The sequence below is a fragment of the Gymnodraco acuticeps genome, unplaced genomic scaffold (genome assembly GCF_902827175.1).
Source record: "Gymnodraco acuticeps unplaced genomic scaffold, fGymAcu1.1, whole genome shotgun sequence".
Lineage (NCBI taxonomy): Eukaryota > Metazoa > Chordata > Actinopteri > Perciformes > Bathydraconidae > Gymnodraco > Gymnodraco acuticeps.
In genome coordinates, this window is record NW_022990238.1 from 2125199 (window position 1) to 2131940 (window position 6742).

Below are 6742 nucleotides of genomic sequence, written 5' to 3' on the forward strand. Positions count from 1 at the left end.
GTGAGCTTGTGTGTATTTGTATTTGTGGGGAGGGGAGGTACTAAACTCAATGTCGGCAATAAGGGGCACATTCCTAAGTTGATTTAGTGGGCATTAAGATGAAGAGGAATGTGTCAAAGCTGTAGAGGCTTTAGTCCACTGTGGGGTAAACTGGCTGGGAGGAGCTCTGACGGCTCAGACTGACGGATGATTGACACTTGACTTAATGTGAGGACGCTGAAGAGCAAATAGTGGAGGGAAGCCGGGATGGAGAGGAGGTACCTGGAGGAAGAGGACAGTTAGTACTTTGGAGAAAGACAATGGAGGCTTGAGATATGACGCTTGAGAGACGTAGGGTGTTAGATGAGTTAAATGAGAGAGAAGTAAGTCTAGTCAGGAGAGGAGGAGAGGTTGCCAAGAGTTAGGATGAGAAAGCGGAAAAAAGTGAAGAGTTACATTTACACAGGGTCAAGGAGGGGCCGATTAAGGGATAATAACGACTCAAATCGAGAGGATTTCAGAAGCTAATCTTTATTTGCCCAAGAGGGTTGATAGTTGAAAGAAAGACATAAAATATTCTTTTCATAAGGTCCCATTGTATACAACATTGGTCACTAGGTCAGTTGTGCATCTTTGACAGATAACATTAGATCAAAGGAAAGCAACACAAATACATATTTTTTTACATATTTATTTTATATAATTATATCATATAAGTAATGTCTTAAAAAGTGCTAAATCAAACATCAGTATTGAACCAACATTACAAACTCTTAAGTGGTGCAAAAGCTGTCATCTAGCAATTTACTGTAACATAAAACAAAAACAGCGTAAGAAAGCAACAGGAAAGACGTGTGTGTGTGTGTGTGTGTGTGTGTGTGTGTGTGTGTGTGTGTGTGTGTGTTTTGAGGATTGACCTAGTCCTGAGACAGTGCAAGCATATAGAGAACAGTTGTGTGTTTCATGTCAGGTTGTTTGTGTTTTTGTGGACCGGACTGATAACATTTACTGCTCATAGATCAGACTGAGAACAGAAAGGATTATTTGAGAAAAAGCTAACTGTTATTGGCTGACATAATATTAAAATCTTAATTCAACATATCACTGCCTTTAATAAATCCCCCAACTGATAATAGCAGTAAAAGCACACATAAGAAGCACTAAAAATGAAACAGCCACATTTTATTTTTTTTCACACTGTGAAAAAAATAGGCAAACAACAGCCAGCTGGACGTAAACATGACTTCACTTCCTTCGTTTTTCCTGAATTCGACTGTACCCTTCATAAATTCATGAAAGTGCAAACACCCTTCTCTGTCAGTTTAGAAGCATGCATCATATACAGTTGCCACACTGTACAAATGACTCATTTACCTGTATTAAGTTGAATGATCTCGGCCCTTGATCTGATTTTTACACTCCTGCATGTTGATTTTGACATAAAGCTACGTGACAGCACAGGTCAAGTCAAAGTGCACAAGATCAAAAGAAAATAAACGAGCAACATGGAAAAAAGGCAGGAAATGAGCGCCCTGTAGTTGTGGATGTAAAACCCATGTCCTTTACCCCTTCTCCTAACCTCACCCCACCCACAGACCCAAACTCTGATGCTGATGCTGCCCACCCCTGCTGGTGGAGCCCAGAGGGGCTGAGGTGTCACACTGTGAGGGAGATGAAGCTGTTGTATCTCTGGATGTTCCTCTTGAGGATCTCTGAGCACGGACCCAGCACACGCTCAAAGCGAGGCCGGTCCAGCTTCACACACTTCAGCGGACCACGAGCGACTACGGTGGCTGCCCTGGGACGGTTCAACAGGAGGGCGATCTCACCTGGAGGAGGAAGAGGTACACAGGACAAACAACAGTTTTGAGTCAATGAAAACATTACATTTTGTTTATCGCAGTAATAACCTGTGATTAATCAATAGTTGGGATGTTTTAATAATGAATGCATGAGAAAGAGAAAGCTGATTTAAACTTTGTTATTTTAGTGATTTCAGAATTTCTGGCATGATTTTCCGACTCTAAGCAAAAGCATCCACAAAGCCGCTGTCACAAAAAGCTGCTTTGATTTCCCTCTGTATACTTTATGCTATATATTTCATATGGTAGTATTCTCCCTGCCACTATCATATTGCATATATCTAGACTAGAATTACATTACAAAGTTAGGGCTGAATTTGGCAATGTAATTTTCTTTTTCACAAATTAAGATTTTCCGGATGAATCACAAGTTAACATTGACAGCCCTAATGAATACAAATGTCTTAATGTGTATGCTTTGTGTAGGAGTGCAATGTATGTCTTAGCATTCATTTTAGCATTCGTTCAACCAAGTGCAATTTAAATGCAAAACTGAAATATTAAGACCAATTACAAATACCACACATCAGTGCAATTTAACCAACCTTTGACCTTTCTCAGATATGCGACAAGCCAGGGTTGCATGCACAATTTATGTTTCTATATGCTAACTTTAAGGTATAACTTGAACCAGTTTCAACAGCTGATTGTATGTGGTGCGAAACTCACCAAAGTAGTCAGAGGGTCCGAGGCGTCCGACCTCCACATACTCCTCGTTATCGGACCTACGCTGCAGAACAGAGGCTATTCCCTGGAGACAGAAAAGGAGAGGTGGAGGAAAGAGAGAAAAGGAAGAGACAAGAGAAAGAACAGGATGAGAGGGGGTGTGGGTGTAGAAGAGAGAGATGGAGGAAAGGAGGGGGTGGGAGAGAAAAGGAGGAGTTATTTAACAAATGGGTTGAAAATCGGCAGGAGGATTAAGCCAAGGAGAAATTCCTTTGCTTCATAGGAACGCAGGTGCACAGGATTTAGCCCACTTTCCAGTGGGACTGACACCTGTTCAGCGGGATGCTTATGAACAACACAACTAAAAGCCACACACTCACATATTCCAACTGGATGGGTTATAGAAATTCAGATTGGTTCTGCTTCCTCCAGAGTGTAATAAATACAAACATCTAAGCCTTATGAGAGACTGACTGACTCCTCAGTGTCTCCATCACTTAATCCACTTGATCAGTATTGACCCACAAAGTGGAAATAATGATATTTTCCAAGACTGAGCTCCAATACAGTGTTTCTAAAGGACCCTAAAACAACACACACTTCATGTACACACTTTCGTACGCTCCACTAGACTGTGGGTTAGAATGTCTCAAACCCACAGTCTACTCTGCATATGCAAACACGCACAGTCAGGCATTAATCACAAGAAACATAGACCCAGATGGACACAGATTGAAACACAAACCAGCACGCAATTACCCATACACACATACAGTGAGAAAATCAACAGCTGATGTCTGCTGGACAGACTGACTGGGCTCTGAGCGGCTTGGATACGCTTATTACCGTCACCCGCTGGTTGCTGTTGTGTGACTGAATGTGTGAGTCATCTAAAAAGTATAATGCAGGAAATTTGATTTCCGTTTACTCTGCCCAACAGATGATGACAGTTCAAGCAGCCGTATCTTGCAGCTGTTGGTTTACTCAGTGTGTGTGTGAATGAGAACATGTTTGATTGTTTATCAGTGCTATGAGCTCAAATCTTGGAGTGTTCGATGCAGACAGTGAGCTTGACAACGTTTTTCTCCAAAGTATTGCTGTGTTTCTGTGATGGAGCATACGTTTGGCATGCGTATGTTTTGACTGAGGTAAAATATGTGTTTTTAACGATGATGTCTAGACATTTACATGTACTCAAGTTCAACTGTAAATTGGTAGCAGGTAAGAAATCAGCAGGGGAACTTCCCAGCTTGTCTTGGACCGTGTTGTAAAACAGACTTGACCGTTCCAGCACTCTAATCCTTTTTTCTGCCCTCTCTGCTCCTTCTGATGACCAGGATTATAATGCTTAATATGAATATAATGAGCTTTAATGAGAACCCCAAAACGGTCAGCTCACACAAAGGTGAGACTGTATTTTAGTGAAAGGGATATGTGTGTGAGTTTGTAATGAACTGTGGCGAAGTGGGGGATAATGTTCAGGTAAGCGGGGCATAGTGTGTGTGTGTGTGTGTGTGTGTGTGTGTGTGTGTGTGTGTGTGTGTGTGTGTGTGTGTGTGTGTGTGTGTGTGAGAGAGGTGACCAACTGTCCCGTGATGCCATGACCACACACACACGATACAGCAGGGTGAATCAAGCTGAGGGGCGGGGAACGAGGGCAGTCATGGTGTGGCTGAGCCTGGCTGGAGGTAAGGTTAAGTGTTGTGGACAAGATACATCATGTTTAGTTTAAAAACGGTCCTTTATGTTGACTTTGACACTGCAAAACATGCACGATGCAGTAACAGTGATATTTAATTCCTCCAAAAGCAATTTTGCTTTTTGATGAGTCGATCGAGCAATAGCTGGACTGAAGAATAAGTCACATGACTCATGTATATATAATATATGTATCGACTATGTCTGTTCTTATTTTTTGTTTATTGAAGCGTTTATGCCTCATTGCAGATGTGAACTCAATACAGATACTTCACTATGGTAGTTGAATGGAGGTTATTGAATTACATTTTCATAAAGACCAAAGAAAGAAAATCCCATAAAGTTATACCACTTCATTTGAGAATCACCCATGAATAAATGAATGTGCAAACACTGCAACAATCAGTGATTTAACTTCATCCTGTGCACCCGAGTGTAAAAGTGTTTTAAAACAGAGAGAGGATGTGAATGGGGGAGAGAACGACTGTTTACAACCAGTTGATTCCTTTCCTTTCCATTCATGTCCAAACAAAAAGAGTGAGACAGTGCAGCACCGTCATGTACAGTAGTTCATTGGTGAGCAGGCCTCTCCCAGTGTGGTCCAGATAACCATCATGTACTGTACCACCCCAGGGCAGCGCTCTGCTCCACAGATATTTCTTTTATAAACGTCCAAGATCCTCGTCACCATGCTTCCCAACGCAGAGTGCCAACAAAAAAAAGGAAACAACACTAAATGAAAAAAGACAAACAGGGAAGACAAACAAAAAGCATGAATAAGTAAAGTTGCAAATAAAGATAGTGGGAAACGGTTTGAGTCAACATAAAGGGCAGCGGTTCTAAATGATCACTTATATGTGTTATAACCGGTCGGATACAAATCTTAAATTGCATAACCCAAAATGCCCTTTCACACCCACTTGTACGCATACCTACATACACATACCACACGCAGAGCATAGCAAGTCGGCTCGTGGTGACATGTCAAAATGTAGCATCCTGCATGCAGGAAGTTACAACCGTTAGATATTCAACAGGCACAGAGAGGGAGAGGCACCAGCAGAGATGGAAGAGGAAAGGTGATATCCTGAGTAGCCTGTTCACGAGGCCACCCAGCACCGTGTCTGCACCTTCTCACTGAGACGTCGACGTGCACACAAAGTTTCCGCTCTTGCACGGCCTAAAGGCTGATTTAACAAAGAGAAATAACGAGACAAAAATGATTTCTAACAAATAGGACCTGTTAACATTTAGCTTTGTTCTTGTGACTGCATGCTCACACTCACAAATGTCTTCATTAATTAACGGCATTGATCTTCAGTCTATGAAAGTGGTGTGGAGCTCCATTAGCTTAATTGCATTTCATAGGTTACAGTGGCAGTATATGTAGACAACCCACAGAGGATTTCTCTTCTGTGTGACCCGGGGGGACAATTTACATCCCCTCAGTGTGATTACTTTTGTGTTGGGTCAAAGGACAAATATGAAAAACACATTGAGTTGAAATTTAGATTGATGACTGGAGGAGATGAAAGTGAATGCACAAGCTGGGGAACAACAGCTCTGATTTTACTCAAATTCATCCAGAGGCTAACAGGCATAGCACACGAGTCATATGACTTGGAGTTGAGTAAGACTCAAGTCATGAGTCTAAATGACTCACTTTATTTTTATCAAAAAAGACTTGTTAGTACACTCACTGTGACATTTATGTTTCACCAGTGAACTGAAGATTACAAATAGGACCATAATGATTGAGCCAAATTGCCGTCACATTGTCGTACAGAGAGGTTTGAAAGGGTTTACTTGTGACCTGCAAAAAAGTGACTTTGACACATCACTGCAAAAAAGTTACAACTAAATAAAAAAACTGAAAGGGATCGCCTATGAAGCAGCGTAGCTTTTTTTCTTTTCACCACTCTCACTGAAGTCTCTGATATTCATCAAGTTTCCTAATCCCTCCGTCTTACTCTTTTATTAGATGCAGCATTTTAGGTGGCAGTGGTGACAGCATGGATGACAGGGTGCTGGGTGGTGGTGTACAAGCATGAGGAAGAAAGAGAGAGTTAAGGTAATAAGCCACGAAGAAGGGAGGAAATAGAGGGAAGAAAGGAAGGAGAGGACACGAGGAAAGGTGCGGCCAAGTCTTTGCGGCCCTGGCGTTCTTTAAAGGCTTGTTTGTACAATATGAGAAAAAAATGTAAACATGTCACTTTTCATTAGGGCCCCATTCCCAACGAAAGTGATGTCTCTATACCTCCCTTTTGTTAATCCTCCCCATCAGCAGCATGTAATTAGTGATTGAGGGGTTTGTCTTTGGCCGATGCTCCAAAACCGCAGAAACAACAAGAGTGAGAAGAAACCGAATTAGTGGGAGGCGGGGGACAGAGAAATAAAACAAATAACCAGTTCTGACTGAGCAAAACGCTGATATTTTCATCTCAGAAGAAAGGTATGCAGGTAAAAAAGAGAAGAGGATGACGAGTGAGGAAAGTTGTTGCGAGACTGACAACATCCTCGTCTCCCGCCTACTTGTG

At 41.8% G+C, this 6742-nt stretch overlaps 1 long non-coding RNA gene across 1 annotated transcript; it reads right to left on the reverse strand.

Annotated features, from left to right (window-relative positions):
- Nucleotides 1–494: 494 nt before the first annotated feature.
- On the reverse strand, nt 495–2631 carry LOC117548461. The gene is made up of 2 exons (XR_004569339.1): nt 2511–2631; nt 495–1808 (listed from the first exon to the last, which is right to left on the reverse strand). It is a non-coding gene; the product is annotated as an uncharacterized LOC117548461 (long non-coding RNA).
- Between the last annotated feature and the right edge of the window lie 4111 nt (nt 2632–6742).